The 19,000-nt window shown below is 35.2% G+C and overlaps 1 protein-coding gene across 1 annotated transcript in view; it reads right to left on the bottom strand.

Annotated features, from left to right (window-relative positions):
* The window catches only part of OTUD7A (OTU deubiquitinase 7A), a 363,957-nt gene that overhangs the window by 238,533 nt on the left and 106,424 nt on the right, over positions 1-19,000 (bottom strand). The gene's annotated exons all lie outside the window — the stretch shown is intronic.

Genomic DNA, 19,000 nt, shown 5'->3' with positions numbered 1-19,000 from the left:
AGATGTGAAACAAGGAGAAAGCGCAAAACGAGATGGGTAGATTTAAGCCTAAATGCATCACTAATTAAATTAAATGTAAAGACACCAGATGCTCCAGTTAAAAGCAATGAATTGGCAGACTGAATACAAAAATTCAACAATAGGCTCTTTATAAAAGATATCGAAAGGGCAAAGATACAGAAAAGATAAAAACTGAAAAGTTAAGAAATATACTATGCAAGTCATAATCACCGGGAAACTGGTATATATGTTAATATCAGACAGAATAGACTTGGGGGTAAAAAAGCATTTACGAGTGATGAAGAGAACTACTTCATAATGACATAATCAGACATTGTAAGAGTTGGGACAAAAAAGATTTGAACATGCTGCTGACAAACTGTATCTAAGGGACATACAGAGTTTTACTCCCAAGAGCTGCAGGATACAATGTGAAATCTTTACAGAATATTTATTTAAGGACATAGAGCAAATCACACAGAATTTCAAAGGATGCAATTACACAGCCGATGTTCTGTGAACATACTACAATTAAATTAGACAGATAACTAGGAAGTCCCACTACAGTTAGGAATTTAACACACATTTCTAAATAACCCTTTGAAATAATATAGGACGTTGTGGTGGCAATAAGCAAGGCATAGTGAACACAAGACTGGATACGACTTGGTGATTATAGAGGCTGGGTGATGGGGACATGGGGATTCGTTATACTGTTCTATGTATATTTATAGATATTTAAGATTTTCCATAATTAAATGTTAAAAAATGTAAGCAAAATAAAGCCAGCAAATATCACTAGAAAATACAATAACCCAAGGATGAAAGAAGAAACCATGACTGAAATAATAACATTGTATGAACTAAATGATAATAAAAAATAGCGAATCAAAATTTGTCGGGTATAGTGAAAGCGGTAGTTGAAGGGAGTTTTGTTGCTTTGGGGTGCTTCGATGGCTCAGTTGGTTAAGCAGCTGCCTTAGTCTCAGGTCATGATCCCAGGATCCTGGGATCCAGTCCAGCATTGGGGGGGGGGCGGTCGTCCCTGCTCAGTGGGGAGCCTGCTTCTGTCTCTGCCCCTCCCCCCTCTCATTTTCTCTCTCTCTCTCTTTCAAATGAATAAATTTTAAAGAGGGGTTTTATTGCTTTAAATGTATATGCAAGAAAATAAGAAGGACCAAAAATTTGTGAGTCAAGCAGCCATTTCAATAAGTTGGGAAAAAAAATCAGCAAAATAAACACAAGGAAATTGGAGGGAAGTACTACTACCTTCAGTAGTGAAGGTCAGAAATGCATGAAACAAAAGCAAACAGATGGTAGATAGGATCTATCATTAGTTTTATGAAAAGAATAATATTATTGATAAGACTCTAATAAGAATGCTTACACAGACTGGCAAATACAGACAAAATGGAAAAATTCCAAAAAGAAAGATAAAACTCAACAAAATGGACTTTAAAGTCAAATAGAAAACCTGAATAGTTCTATAACTGTTAAACCAATCAATACACAGTGTTTTTCTCCTTCTAAAAAAGGACTTCCAGGCCCACATCCGTTTCCTCAAAATATGAAGAAATAACTCAGTCTAGATTCTAAACTCTAATCCGGGGTACAGAAAAAGAGGGGATAATCCTCAACTCATGCTATGAAGCTGGCACATAATCTTGGTACAAAAGTGTGGCCAGGGTGGTAAGAGGGAAAGAAAAAGAAATAGAAGGCAACTTCAGTCACAGGGATGGTGACATATATTTATTATATATCATGGCAAACTTGGGCCTATCCCAGGAATGGACATACGGTATAGCATTATAAAACTGACTACCTCAAGAGATTAAGGGAGAGAAACAAATAAAATAATCATATTTCAACACATGAATATAGAAAAAAGCATTTTAAAAGCCTGACATTCACTTAAGATTTTGTAAAACTTAGAAAAAGAAGGAAATTTCTTTAACCTGGTAAAAGGTTCCTTACAAAGAAAGAAAATAACAAAAATATTATTCATATTTGTAAAATGTCAAAAGCTTTTACTAGCACAGTAAAACAATTAGACCCAAACATATAAATAATTAAATTACATGTTAATAGCCTACATTCAAGTTGCACTTAGAACATTTATTTCAATTAGAAGTCAGAGATTGTCATACTCATTAAAAAAAGCAAGACCCACCCCTATGTGATCTACAAGACCTTCGTTTTAAATATGAAGACACAGATAGCTTGAATGTAAAGAGATAGAAAAATATATACCATGCAAATTTTGAGCACAAGCAAGCTGGAATGACTATGTTACCATCAGACAAAATAGATTTTGAGGAAAATATGTATTACTGGTGATAAACATTTTATTATGATGAAAAACATCAATTCACCAAGAAAACATGACAATGATAAATATGTGTAAATATATAACTTCAACATATATAAAATATTAAAAGAAGATATAGATATATAGGCAAATCTACAACCATAGTGGGTGATTTACAATCTCTTTATCAAGGAATTGTTAGAACAACCGGGTTAAAAAGATAGTAGTAAGGATATCTATATCTGAAAAACAGCATCAACAAAAATTACCCAGCTGTCATTTACGGAACACTCTACTTCAGAAACTGCAGAGTATCAATTCTTTTCAAGTGCAGAAAGAACATTTGTCTCTGGTGAATAGGCCATATGCTGAGTCACAAGACATGTCTTCAAAAAACTCAAAACGCTGAGATAGTACGGAGTATGTTCTATGACAACAGGATTAAATTGGCAATCATTACCAATAAGGAATCAAATAATTCTTAAATATTTGGAAACTAGGTAACACGTAGGTAACTAATGTGTCAAAGAGGAAATCAGAATTAAGTGAGACAACCTTCCAAATTGCAAGATAAAACATGTTAAGATGGGATGAATGAGAAATCACAGGAAAATGAGAAAACATCCTAAACCTGAAAATACTGAGAACATAGCAGAATGTTGCTGATACGGGGAAAATGCTTTGAATTAAATTTATGGTATTAAATGCCTGTAAGAAGGGAGCAAATACTTAAAATCAATGATCTAGGTTTTCACTTTAAGTATCCTTTATGTGAGATAAGCAAATCAACACCAAAATAAGTAAAAAAAAAAAACAAAAAACAAAAAAAAAAACAAAGAACTAAAATTAGTGAAAAAGAAAAGAAATAAGAGAGAGAATAACAAAAACTAAAATGTGGTACCTTGGAAGGTTAGTAAGATTGATAAACATCTAACAAAAGAGAGAGAGGAAATAAGAGGGGATAGAACCTCAGTTTCCAGAGACATACAAAAGGATAACAATGAAACACTATGTACAGTATAATAAGTTAGAAAATTTAGATGAAATGGACACATTTCTTCAAGAATACAACTTAACTAAATGAGCTATAAGATGAAATAGAAAATCTGAACAGTATATTTTATTTTGAATCTGAATCTGTTAAGGGAATTGTATTCATTATGAAAATATTACTTTAAAAAAAGACACAAATGATTTCGCTTACAAATTTTTACCAAACATTTAAGGAAGGAATAATACCAACCTTACACAAACTCTAAAAATAGGGAAGAAAGGGAAATACTGTCAAACTTATTGTACAAGACCAGCCAAAATTAGAGAAATTACCAATCAATAGCCATCATGAACACAGGCATAATCATTCATAACAAACTACCAGTTAAATCCAACAACATAAAATGAATCATGTACAGAGGTTCCTCAATAGAGGGGCACCTCGGTGGCTCAGTGGGTTAAGCCTCCACCTTTGGCTCACGTCATGATCTCAGGGTCCTGGGATCGAGCCCCAAGTAGGACTCTCTGCACAGGGGAGAGCCTGCTTCCCCCCCCCTCTGCCTGCCTCTCTGCCTACTTGTGATCTCTATTTATCAAATAAATAAATAAAAATCTTCATTAAAAATAAAGTTAACAATAGAGATGCCTTACAACCCAGCAATGGAACTACTAGATATTTATCCCAAAGATATAAATGCAGTGATCTGAAGGGGTACTTGTACCCCAGTGTTTATAGCCATGTCCCCAATAGCCAAACTAGAGAAAAACTAGAGAAAAACTATAGAAACTATAAACTATAAAACTATAGAAAGATATAGAAATATAGAAAGAACCCAGGTGTCCATTGACAGAGGAATGGAGAAAGCATATGTGGTGTGTGTGTACATATTTATAATGGAATATTATTCAGCCATCAAAAAGGATGAAATCTTACCACTTACATCGACATGGATGGAACTGGAGAGCATTATGCTAAGCACAACAAGTCAATCAGAGAAAGACAATTATCATACGCTTTCACTCATATGTGAAATACAAGAAATAACAAAGAATCACAGAGGAAGGGAGGGGAAACTGAATGGGAAGAAATTGGAGCTGGAGACAAACCATAAGAGACTCTTAATAATAGGAAACAAATAGGGTTATTAGAAGGGAGGTGGGTGGGGGATGAGGTAACTGGGTGACAGGTTTTAAGGAGGGCACATGATGTGATGAGCACTGGGTGTTATATGCAACTGGTGAATTACTGGACTCTACATCTGAAACTAATGATGTACTGTATGTTGGCTAATTGAGTTTAAATTAAAAAAATGATGACCAAACATCGTGTATTCCATAAATGCAAGATGGGGTTAACATTCAAGAACCGTTTAATATTATTCACCATACTAGGAGAAAAAAAGTAAGAAACAGATGACTAAATTCAAAAGGTATTCATGATTTTTTAAAGAAAAAGTCCTGCAATCTTGGACTTAAAAAAAAAAACTTCCTTATTGGATACAGTATATTTATATAAAAAAATCCTATGTCTAACGTACTTCATGGTGAAATACTTTTCCCTTTGAGATTAGGAACACAGATGGTATATCCAATCTTTTTTTTTTTTCCCAACGTAGACTCAATGCAATGTTTGAACTTATGACCCTGAGATCAAGACCTGAGCTGAGATCAAGAGTCAGTTGCTCAAACCATTGAGACCCCAGCAGCCCTGCACATCCAGTCTTAATACTGGTAGAGGAGATCCTAGCCAGTGCGATAAGGGAGAAGGTTTAGAAAGAAAAAAAGTAGGAGTTTCTTTATTTGCAGATGACATGAATGTCACTGTAGGAAATTCTAAAATCTCTACAACTAATTAATGTACTTTAGCAAGACTGCAAGTTACCAGGTTGATAAAAAAAAAAAAAAGAAAAAAAAAGAAATCCTTTGTATCTATACCTATTAGCAGCAAACAGTTTGAAAGTGAAATTAAAAGAAATCAATTTACAATGGCTTTGAAAAACATGAAAAAATAAGCAACAAATTTAGCAAAAGATGCCAAGACTTCCTACACTGAAATGCAAAACTCTGCTGAGGGAAGCTAGAGGAGATGTAAGTGGATGAAGGGATATGCACTGTTTGTGAATTCAGCAAGTCAATACTGTGGGTCAATTCCTCCAAAACTGATCTATCAATTCAATGTGATTTTATTAAAAAATTCTAACAGGATTTTTGTAGGCAGAAAGACAAAATGATTCTAAAAATTAAATGACAATGCATTTGACCCACAATATCTAAAATTATCTTGATAAAGAATTAAGAAGTCTTATAAAACTTCGAGAGTTACTATGAATCTACAGTAGTAAAGACAGTTGGATGAGGGTTTGAAGATAAATATGTAGAGCAATGGGACCACAGAGTGTCCAGAAACAGACCCACAAACATGCCAAGGCACCGCAGAGGTGAAGGAGAAGACTTCACACATGAAGATGGGAAGAGCTGCATTCTCATACAGAAACAGAATGAACCTCAATCCTACCTAATACCACACATGAAAATTAATTCAAATGGACCACACGACTAGACATTAAAGCTATAAAGCTTTTAGAATGAAACAACCTACGGGGAGGTAAAGATACCTTAGGACTTAGCAATAATCCTAAAAGAAAAAAGTATATTAGACCTTATCAAAATTCAAAAACTTCAACTCATCTAAAAGCACTATTTAGAAAATAGACAAATCATAATAAGCAAAAATACTCATAAGACATATAACTGACAAAATACTTATCTAGAATCTTTTAGAAACTTCTATAATAATAATGAAAGGACATACAACCCATTCTTTTTCTTTAAATTCAATTAGTCAATATATAGTACATTATTAGTTTTAGATGTAGTATTCAACAAATCAATTTTTTTGTTAATTGTCCTGCCAATTCAAGTGAATCCAATAAGTCTTTCTGATCACTTAACTAAGGACATGGCTGTGTGCAATGGAGGGCAGAATTGCAGAGGCTGTATTTTATCACCTTCTTTTCTTAAAGAGTTAATCTCTCAGGTACATTGATGGGAATCATTAAAAAAAAGTCAGTGGGACCTTTTGGAATAGAGTATATATATATATATATATATATATATATATATATATATTTAATTTTTTATTTTTTATAAACATATATTTTTATCCCCAGGGGTACAGGTCTGTGAATCACCAGGTTTACACACTTCACAGCACTCACCAAAGCACATACCCTCCCCAATGTCCATAATCCCACCCCCTTCTCCCAAACCCCCACCCCCAGCAACCCTCAGCATGTTAGTTATACTTCAATTGGAAAAAAAGGGGAAAAAGTAAAATTGAAAATTACAAAAACCAAGACATTTAATTTTTTTAATAAAAATATATATACTCTTTATTTTTATTAAAAAAATAAAATGTCTTGGTTTTTGTAATTTTCAATTTTACTTTTTCCCCTTTTTTTCAATTATATTTTTATTAAAAAAATAAAATGTCTTGGTTTTTGTAATTTTCAATTTTACTTTTTCCCCTTTTTTTCAATTGAAGTATAACTAACATGCAGGATTACATTATTTCAGGGGTCAACTCAGTAATTTGACAGTTCCACATTTATTATCCTATGCCCACCACAACTGTATCTAACATCTGTCACCACACAATGCTATTTCAATAACATTGACTATATTCCCAATGCTGTACTTTTCATCCTCCTGACTTATTAATTCCATAACCAGAAGCCTATACCTCCCACTCCTCTTCACCTCTTAACAACCCATTTTTTTAATAGGCAAATGATTTAAACAGGAACTTCAAAGGAAGATCCAGAAATGGCCAATAAGTGCACAATATACTTAATTATCAGGAAAATGAAAATTGAAACCACAAATAGGCATTGGTTGATATCCACTAGAATGGCTAAAATTAAAAAATGTGACAACATCAAATGTTGGCAAGGGTGTGGAGCATCTAGAACTTTCTTAAAATGCTGGAGGTAGCACAAAAATAATGCAATTAATTTGGTAAAATATATGGCAGTTTTCTACAAAACTAAAGCATACACCAACCCTATGATCCAGTAATATCACTCCTAGATATTTATCCAAGAAAAATGAAAACATGTGTCTACATGGAGACTTGTGTAAGAATAATCAAAGCAATGCTATTTACAATATCTCAAAGCCGAAAACAACATGTCCAATGTTCATCAACAAGAGAACAGGTAACCGATTTTTGGTATATTTTTACAATAGAATACTTACTACTCAAAAATAAAAAGGAATGAACTATAGATACATGAAGCCACACAGATGAATCTCACAGAAGCTGGTAATAGGAGTAATCAAAGTGTGTGGTTCCTTTTACAAGAAATTTAAGATTTGACAAAATGAATCTATATCCAAAAAAATTTAGAAAAATGGTTGTCTCTTGGGGTACTGACTGGGGCAGAGCACAACGAAAATTTCTGGGGTGATAGAAAATTTCTATATCTTGATAGAGGTTTCATTTACATGGGTATACACATTCATCAGAATTTTTTGAATTATGCAATTAAAATGTACATTTTACTAATGTAAATTTAACTCAAAAACACTCCCACGCAAATACCAAACTATATAGTTGGTTTATTCTTTTCCTTTGGTACTTAACAACAATTCTGATATCACTTTCCGTATATTCTAGATTGAGTAAATGAGTAAATACATTAAGGGTATTGAAAGCAAGGTGTCTCACTACTGATAAAAGGAGTTACAAATATGGAACTCATAACGCAGGCTGGAGTTGGAAGTATCAATAGAAACTCTTATTTTTTGATAGATGGATAGTTTATATATCCCTATATCTCTATTTCTTCCTATCTATCTATCTATCTATCTATCTATCTATCTATCTATCTATCTATCTCTGCTTCTGTTGTTTTAGATAAAGTACATGGGGGAAAATCCAGCCTTATACAGATATGTAGTTGGAAAAGGGGGGTGTAATTCAGGTTTCTTCAAATAATTATGGGGTACTCTTTTTTGATACTTTACAAAACTTGACAAGGAAAGTTGCTTAAAGGCTAGTTTCAGTGTGGAATCTGAAACCACACCAGTGAACATTCTGTACTTTGTTACTCTACCATCCATTGGTCAAGCTTAAATTTAGAATGAATCTTTTATCAATACATGATTTTATTATATCATGCATTACTCATAAGGAGGATACTGTTTTGTTGAGTTATAAAGCCTTTCTAAATATTGACAAATTTTTATTATGCAATATGAAAAAAATTCACATCACCACCAAGGCTAATCAAGATTTTAAATACTGTTAAGCTGTTTAGGTCACAATTTCTTTTTTCTTTCTTTCTTTTTTTAAGATCTTATTTATTTGTCAGAGAGAATGAGAGAGAGAGAAACAGATAGCAGGCAGAGGGAGAAGGAGGTTCCCCGTTGAGCAAGGAGCTAGATGCGGGACTCGATCCCAGGTCTCTGGGATCATGACCTAGGCAAAAGGCAGACCCTTAACCAACTGAGCCACCCAGATATCCCTTAGATCACATTTTCAAAAATTCCAACATTTATTTTGAAGCTCAATTTTATCACTGACAATCACTATTATTTTCCTTGAAGTGACAGTCTCACTTCAACAGTTTTGAGAAAATATCTGCGAAATAACGAAGTTTAAGTAAACACAGTTTGTCAGTCATTCTTAAAGGTAAAAATTGTGCCCCATGGAAATAGTGGCATAATTCAACTTACAACCCCAAACAATTGCACTGTGCTTTGTCTCAAGACCACCATCATCTGCAGCAGAAGTACTCAGAATACTAAAATGATTTGTATGTAAAAAACAAAAAAGATGAACATAGGGGAAGGGAAGGAAAAATAAAGTAAGATAAAAACAGAGAGAGAGACAAACCAAAAGAGACTTTACTATATAGAACAAACAGGGTTGCTGGAGGGGAGGAGGGTGGGAGATGGGCTAGATGGGTGAGGGGTATTAAGGAGGGCACTAGTGATGAGCACTGGGTGTTGTATGTAAATGATGAATCACTAAATTCTACTCCAGAAACCAGTACTATACTATACGTTAACTAACTTTAATTCAAATTTTAAAAAAAATTTGTATTTAAGGATCTGTGCTGTGTTTGTGCCCATTGGAGGGCCTGAGGGCGCCTGCTTCCAACCAGCAAACCTCTGACTAAGGGCCTCATGGTGTCTCTGTTTTATATTTTTTATTTTATTTTATTTTAATTGTTTTATTATATTTATGTTTTTATTTTCTATTTATTTGTTTTTTGTTATCACTTCCCATCATTATTTTATCTCCCTCTTTAACTGTTAAGTCAGTACCCAGAAGTTCCAGTGCAGATAGAGCTGTGAGGATAATCAATGCCTTAAGTAAGCCCCCTTGTCCCTTCACAGGTGCCTTCTGGGCCCTGAAAGTGCCTAAAAAGTCTTGTCACTGTGATCTCAGAGATGGCTGTAAAGTGAGTGCTGATACCAAAGGCCACTGTCCTTGTTTGCATGACAACCCATGGACCTCAGTCCTCTGTCTGCCAAAGTCGTCGCAGGTCAGAACCACAAAGGCAGGCTGCTCTCTCATGTTCCCACTCAGTCCTTTCTGGGGACACAAATGCATCAGACCCCACAAAGCCCAACACACATGCATACTCTATTTTTATTAATCCTGAACCAGCCAGAGTTCTAGAATAGCCTGGGATTATGCAAAATCAATGAATTCAACAAGACTGGTTAATGTTTACCAACTCTTATGGCTCTCTACCACAGCTACTTCAGGGCTATTACCCAGCACCCTTCTTGCTTCTAAGAAGGGTCTGCACAGGAAAGTAGTAGCGACAATGTGCTGGCTATATGGAAGCAATTGCTGTTGTTCCATGTTATATAAATGATGGTAGGAGACCATTCCTGTCCTCCAAGCAGAATTTTCCAGCTTCCCTCAAGGAGCAACTGTAATGCCCATACAGGGGGCAGACTGAACAGAGACAGAAGATAGGGGCATGCGTTGTATGAAAGCTCTTTACCCTCCATGCCTGTTCAAATGAACCCAACCTGACTGCAGTATTATATTCACTCCTATACCCCATCTCCTGCTCTTGTGTAGGGCAGAAGCAAATCTCAGTAATGGTCCATCTCCAGGTACTGTCCTAGGTGCTGAACCGCTGGGATTCTTAAATCAGAGCAAATGTGGTCAGGGTTATAATTCCTCCATGTCAAAGCCTGGGCCAGTCACTTAACTTCTACTTCTGCAAATGAAGGGTAGAAATGTCACCTTCCTTACAGGGTTACCAAAGAGAGGAAATGAGACAACATATGTGAACATGTCAAGGGTGCCTGGCACAGATGAAGGATGTGATAGAGAACTAGACTTCACTGCATTATCCCTAGTGCCACTGTCCCCACTGCCAGTGGAACACAATGGTCCAGGGAACACATCCAATATTATTTCAAAGAACCTCAGGGATACACACAAACCTAAGACAGAAATAGGCTAACCAACAATATAAGAAGGAGTTTGGGGAACCAGCCTCCAGGATATTACTGGCCTACTGTAACATTTTCCTTGGAATTCTACCATGTTCTTCCCCCTGAAAAGATAGTCTCTGCCCCAAGGCATCCACCTAAAGTACTAAAATGTCAATTCAGTTTCTAAATGTACTTACAGATCACTGTAATCTGGGGAAAATACTATTTACCTGAAAAATTAGAATTTAATGAGAAAGATGTTTAAACTAATTCTGTCGAATGCTCTGAGCCTTTACAAAATAAAGACATATCCTATGAAATAAGTGTGAGAATGTAAATCAGCTTCCACAAATACTGTAGATCCACTGATGATCCTTACGACAGACCAGGCAAACACTGTGCCTGACCCTGAAGTAATGGCCAGATTCTAACTGGAAGCAATTAAAAACATACACACTACCAAGTGGTCTGAAGTTTTTTAATGGAATCCACAAAAATTAATGTCTCTGATTTTTACTTTATACGAATCCAAAAAGGCAGGTTTTGTATAGTTTTAATGTTGGAAAATTATCAAAATGGATCAATAGTCCTAATCATGTTGTGAAGTTCAAAAACTACTTCAAGATAGCAGCTTCCTTTTCAGTCTATCTAGAAATGTGGGAATGGGAGAGTAAAATTTGAGTAAAGAAAAATACCGTCACGTTGGTCATACAAAACAAAAAAGAAAACTTCACAAAAGTAAAGGGAAATAACAGCTCCTTTCCTGCTCAAGTATGCTATCATCTCCTTCTAAACACACGGCCAGGGTTGAAGCTGCTATGCAGGTCAGAAGATTTAGATCACCCCTTTACTGACTTCACAGGACCTGGGTCCTTTACCAGTCTGGGCCTCTAACTCCGTGAATTAGTTGTACAAACCAGACAAACTCTACAGAACCCATCCCTCCTTGACATCCTTTTGTTTTTTTAAATTTTATTTTTTATTTTTTTTATAAACATATAATGTATTTTTATCCCCAGGGGTACAGGCCTGTGAATCGCCAGGTTTACACACTTCACAGCACTCACCATAGCACATACCCTCCCCAATGCCCATAACCCCACCCCCCTCTCCTAACGACATCCTCTTTCATAACTGTATTTAATAAGCCTCTTGCTTCTGCACCAAAACCATGTTCTCCTCTATGGTATGCAAATGCTGCTCAATGCAGAGTGCAGACAAGTGGTTATTTATAAGGAATAGAGATTTCACAAGAACATCACACAACTAATAGGCTCTAAAAATATATAGCAATCAACAATTCACTCAGAGTTGGGGGACTTTTCTTGAATCAGTCCAAGCCGTCCCTTTGAACTCGGACCTGGCACTGACTGCCTCTTTGATGTCTCCAACCTAGGTGAAGCCCAGCTACCTCAATTTTGGCATGAACCTGAAAGAAATAATCAAATCCCCTCCCAAACCTGTACCCTGTCCAGTGTTCTCTATATGGGAAAAAATGGCAAATCCCTCCCACAAAGCTTCTGGATGAATAATGGAATTATCTGGAGGAGCATTTAGAAGTTCTGATTTAGCTTGGGCTTCATCCCCGGTGGTTCTGATGTAATTAGTTTGGGATGTTATCTTGGCATTGAGATTTCTTTAAAAGCTGCCCCTCCCTAGGACTAAGCATCACTGTTCTAGATATTTTAAATTCCCAATACTCGAATGGGTCTATTCCTCCTCGAATGGGCCTTTGGTCATAGAAAACTCTCAACTGCTACAACCTTCCAAATATGGTCACTGTCACTACGGTCTGTGTGAATGAGGTGTCTTTAGGTGCTGTACAGTCTGGCAGCTCTGCCTCTCCAGCCCTGGGGTCACCCAGCACTACAGGCTCTCTTGTAGTGGTTATGAGCTCTGTCTGCATATTCAAATCACCTGTGACCTTTAGAAGACACTGAGGCTCAGAGATTCTGAATCAATGGAGTTGGAACCCACTGATACACTTTTTGAAAATTCCCCAGGAATGTGCAGCCAGAATTAAGTACCACTTCTTTAGTAGGTTGGCAACTATACCAAAGAGAATAATTTCTGCAAGGTATCCAATGACCATGTGTGCCCCTGTGTCTGCCATTTCTCAGGACCTCCATTTTGCTGATTGTGTCACTGTGCATACTTCACCCTTCTCCTTGCTCCTCTAATTGCCTAGTCTAACAGACTATGGATCAACACATGGCCCTGCTTTTTCACATAAGATTAATGCCTAGCACATCCTCTCCTCCACACCACTGCACTTACTTTGCACTTGTAATAGAGCATCTAAACATTGCTGGGAAAAAATCTTAATGCTGATGACTAGAGTTTTCAAATTTATACCATATACTTCGGATAAGCACTCAAAATTTCCAAACTGTTATATTTCCTTAGAATTCTCACTTTCTCACTCTCCATGATGTCTATTTCATATCTGTCCTTTCCTCTCAAATCTTCAAAAACCTCCCTCCTTTCAGGCTCTTTTGGTGACTTTGTCACCTAATCCATACAATGGTCTGTACAGAAACTTTCGATCTTTCCATCATCAACTCCAGCTTCTATACCTTCATCCTTTGATTTCCTCTTACATTACCTCCCTCTGTATGCTACCCTCTTCACTGACTAAAGATTACTAGGGGATAAAATCCCTCCAATTATCCCATTTCTACTGCATCAGGAGTGGATGATTTGATTATGCTTTCAAATTTCTCATCCTGAAGACAGATGTACTATGTTCCTCCAGCTCCCTCTTCTTTTTCTGCTCTCCTTTGTGGCAACAATCTTTAAAGATTTATCTATACTCTGTCACCAAATGTTTGATTCTTCACTGTTCGTTTTGTAAATATGTTTGCACTGGGAATAGAATTTTAGATTTTCAGGTATTTGCTTGAACACACTGAAGTTATTAATCCATGGTCTTCTATCTCCCAGGGATTTGTTCAGAGACAACCATGTTCATGGATCAGAACACTGTAATATTGTTAGAATGGCAATAGTTCTCAGTTTGATGACCAGATCCAGTGAAATCTCCCATCAAAATCCCAGTTGCTTTTTGAAGAAAATGATAATGTGATCCTAAGGTTAATAAGGAAATTAAAAGAACCAAAAATAGCCAAAACACTCTTTGAAAAGAGAGGATTCACATTTCCTAATTTCAAAATTTACTACAAATCTAAAATAATCAAGACAGTGTGGTATTTGCATAAAGCCCTACATTTATGGTCAATTACTTTTGAAAAGGATGTTAAGACAATTCTGTGAGGGGAAAAAGTCTTTTGACAACAAATGACACTTGGTTAACTGGGTATTAATATTCAAAATAATACAGTTGGATGTTTATCTCACACCTTACACAAAAATTAACTTGAAATATATCATAGATTTCCTAAAGGTAAAAGCTAATACTACAAAATTCTTTGAAGTAAACACAGGAGAAATTATTTGTGATGTTGGGTTAGGCAATAGTTTTTTAGGTACAATACCAAAATTAAAAGCAACAAATTAAAAATAAATTGGATTGCTTCAAAATAAAAAATGTTTATGATTCAAAAGACACCATAAAGAACATGAAGAGACAACCCACAGAATGGAAGAATTTTTGCAAATGAAATATATTTGCGAATTCTATATCTGATAAGAGACTTATATCTGAAATATATAAACACCCTTGCAACTCATTTATAAAAAGACAAATAGCCAATAAAAATATAGCAAAGGATTGGAACAGTCACTTCCCCCAAAAATGTATACACATGGTCAATAATCACATGAAAAGATGCTCAATGTCATTAGTCATTATGGAAATGCATATCAAAACCCCAATAAGATAACACTTAACACCTCCTAGGATATCTATAACCAAAGAGACATGATAATAAGTGTTGACAAGGATATGAAGAAACTGGAACCTTTGTATACTGCTGGTAGGAATGTAACATGATACAGCCACTTTGGAAAATAGGAGTTTCTCAAAAGGCTGAGAATATGAATTTCTGTAGCATTATTATTCACTATAGCCAAGAAGTAGAAACATCCAAATGTTTATCAACTGATTAATAGATAAGTATGTGGTATCCATACAATGGAATATTATTTTCAATAGTAAGGAATGAAGTGTTGATACCTGCTGTAACATGAATGAACCCAGAATATATTATTCTAAGTGAAATAAGCTAGTGACAAAAGATACTATATGATTCCATTTGTATGAAATGTCCACAATAGGTAAATTTATAAAAACAAAAAATAGATTAATGGTTATCTAGAACTGGGGGGAGGTGATTAGGGAGTTATTGCTAATAGGAATAGGATTTCTTTTGGGGGTGATAAATATTCTAAAATTAAACTGTATTGATGGTTGCACAAATCTGTGAATGAACTAAAAACAAATGAACTGTATAATTTAAATGGGTGAATCTTATGATATATGAATTATATCTCAACAAAAATAGTTTCTGAAAAAGTAACAGTGAAATAACGTTCTTGAAAAAAACAGTGAAATAGTTTTTGAAAAAGTAACAAGCCAATGGAGAGGTCTAATTTGGCAGTGGCTTGCAGTGGTACAGTGGCAATAGCAGTGGCTTCCAGGTATGCACCTCAAACTCTCAAGGAGGGGAACCTTCTGTTTGCCCACAGGAGCTGTGTTCACAAGGGTTTGGAGCGAATGATTGTTTCTTGTTTTCTCTCTGACCTTTCACTACTTGATCTCTGATATAGGATAAAGTCATGGGAAGTGTAAAACAGTGAAGATATACTATAGCTCTGGTCTTCTGATCAGAGGACCTTGAAAGAAGTCAAGAGAGTCAGAATATGTCAGGAAAATTGCAAAGAGGAGGAGTTCAAGAAAGTGACTCCATAAATGATATATAACCTTCTGGCTCACCTTCAACCTGTGTATGCATAGATAACCTTGAAGAGAACAGCAAAGACTCTGATAATAGAACTGTAGGATTAATCACTGTCTATGTCCCACACTTAACACTGAGTAAAGCATATGCTAGAAAGATCCAAATAGCATTGTAAAGTTTCTGAAAACAGACTTGACATTAGAACCGCATCCCAATGAAGAATTGCTAGAACTTGAAGCATGAACTCACCTGGGTTGATTGCCTACTAAAACAAACAAAAAATTGACATTTGCTTTAGAATTGAACAAGACCTAGATATTCATATTGTAATATTCCAGCATGCAATCTAAATTACTTGGTATATGAACAACTAGGAAAATCTCAACTTGTAAGAGAAAGACATCAAAACATGTCAACCTTAAAATGACAGAAATGGCAGAATTACCACAGATGCAGCTATTTAAACCATGATCCTAGAAGTGAGGACAAATAATTCAAAACACAGAAAGTCTCAGCAAAGAAGTAAAATAGACAAAGAAGAATCAGATGGAAATTTTAGAAGTGAAAAATATAATAAGCTTAAAAATATTGATCAGATGAACCCAACAGCAGAATGGAGGTGACAAAGGAAAGATTCACTGACTTTCAAGAGAGACTTCTAGAAATTGTCTCATTTGAACAGAGAGAAATACTGAAAAAAAAAAAAAAAACATCAAGAGACTCAGGCACCTGTGGGGAAGAAAATTGATCATTTGTGTTATCAGAGTTCCAAGAGAAGAAAATCTGGTGCAGAAAAAAATATTTGAAGAAATAATGGCTGACATCTTCCCAAATGTAGTGGAAACCAAACTTATAGATTCCAGAAACTCAAGGAATTCCAAACAAAATGAAATCAAAGAAATCCAATCTGAAGCACATTATAATGAAACAGCTGAAAACCAAAAACAAGGTAAAAATCTTGAAAGCAGCCAGGAAAAATCACTGCATTTATGAAGAGAACAATGATTTGAATGACTACAGATTTCTCATCAGACATCTCAGAGGCACAACATTTTTAAAGGATACAAGAAAAGAAATGTTAACCCGGAATTCTACATCCGGCATAAATAACCTTCAAGAATGAAGATGAAATGCAGATCCTCTCAGATGAAGGAAAATTAAAGGAATTAGTCACTAGAGCAGCTCTAAAAGAAATGCCAAAGGCAGTTGCTCAGACAGGAGGAGACAACATGAAAGGGAGACTTAAAACTTCAAAAAACAGAAGTAATGGAAATGACAAATATCTGGGTAAATATAATACATTGTTTTTCCTTTGTCATTTCTATGACATATCTGTAATGATTGACAGCAAAAGTGATAGCACTGCCTGATGGGGTTTTTATATAGATGTAAAAATAAGACACCCACAAATAAAGGTGGGGAAGTTGAGGATCTACATGGTTGTAAAGTTTCTACATTCCACATAAAGTGTTAAAATACTAATTCTATAAAGAATTTGAAAGGTAAATATGAATACTGTATGTTCTCGAGAACTAAACAAAAATTATACAAAGGGATAGAATAAAACATAAATTACAATGGGAAGTGTCAGAATTTGAAAAAAATACTAAAATAATAAAAAATATGGAAGTATTTTACCAAAAGACAAGAAAAGAGAAAGAGAGAGACAAAAAGAGAAAACAAAATGAAAGCAAATAATAAAATTGTCAACCTAAATTCAACTATTATCAATAGTTACATTAAATGCAAATGGTTGAAAAAACACCAATTAAAATACATGGATTACTGGAATGGATTTTTTAGAAAAGATCCAATGATATGCTCTCTCCATGAAACTTTAAGGATAATGACAGGCAAGTCAAAAGCAAATGATGGCAAAAATATACCATGAAAATATTAACTAAGAGAAGCCTAAGTGGTTATATTAACATCAGATTTAATGACATCAGATACAAATTGACATCAGAGCAAGGGGAGTTCGCAGTAATTAAAAGACACGTTATATAATGATATTCAATTTACCAAGAAGATATAACAATCTTAATGTGTAGGCACCAAAAAACAGAGCTTTAAAATATATGAGGCAAACATCACTTTGAATATAGTACATCAGTTTTTTATAAAATTAAACATACACTCACATGTCACCTAGTGATCCTACTCCTGGGAATTTATTCAAGACAGAAGGAAACATAGTTCTCCCCATACCCTGTACAGGAATGTTTACACCCACTTTACCTGTGACAGCTAAAAGTGGGAACTCCTAAATGTCCTTTAAAGGGTGAATGAATAAACAAACCATGGTGCCCTTGTACAATGGTACACTATTCAGCAATAAAAAAGAATGAACTATTGTGGCACCTGGGTGGTTCAGTCAGTTAAGGGTCTGACTCTTGATTTAGGCTCAGTAATGATCTCGGGGTTGTGAGATGGAGCGCTGCTTCTCACTCCACAATCAGTGGGGAGTCTGCTTGAGATTCTCTTCCACTCTCCCACTCTCTCTGTTCTTCAAATAAAATTTTTAAAAAAGGAATGGACTATTGATTCACACACCATGAAACAATCTCAGTTGTGCCGTGCTGAGTGAAAGAAGCCAGCTGACACAGTGTATGACTTCAAATGTATGGAAGCAAAACTGTAGGGACAGAGTACTGAGCAGTGGTTTTGGTTAGGCACAAGAGAGTGTTGACAGCAAAGGGGCAGCTTTAGGGAGTTTTGTGGAGAGATCAAACTGTTCTGCACACTCTTTATGGCAGTGGTGATGAAACCTGCATGTGTGTTAACTCCTAACTGTATACAAATATAAGCCAATTGTACAATACGCTAAGTTTGGAAATAGGATTAAAAAAATTAAAAGCTTGTAACAAAGAAGTATCAAAATAATAAAAATTAGGCTTCCACCTTGAGAAACCAGAAAAGAAGAGCCAACTAAACACAAAACAAGGAGAACAAATGACATAATGATGATAAGAATACAAAGCAATGAAATAGAAAACAGAAACACAAAAGAAAAAAATAAAAAATTGTTTCTTTGAGAATATTAACAAAACTGATAAGCCATGAGCCACGCTGACCAAGAATTCAGAGGAGAAGACACAAATTATCAAAATCATGAAAGAAGGAGAGGCTACCAGTACCAAATCTACAGATATCATAAGTATTATATAGGAATACTATGAAGAACGTTAAGCAAAAAAATTTTAGAAAGCTCACATTCAATGGAGAAATTTTTAGATATGCACAAATTACCAAAGATTATACAAAAAGAAAACAGAAAACATGAACAGACCAATAAAAGGCAAAGAAATTGAATTAGTCATAAAAAATCTTCCCACAAAGTTCATCCTAATCCAAAACAGCTTTACTAGTGCAC

This window comes from Mustela nivalis (genome assembly GCF_964662115.1).
Source record: "Mustela nivalis genome assembly, chromosome: 6".
Taxonomy (NCBI): domain Eukaryota; kingdom Metazoa; phylum Chordata; class Mammalia; order Carnivora; family Mustelidae; genus Mustela; species Mustela nivalis.
This window is presented reverse-complemented; position numbering and strand designations above follow the sequence as displayed.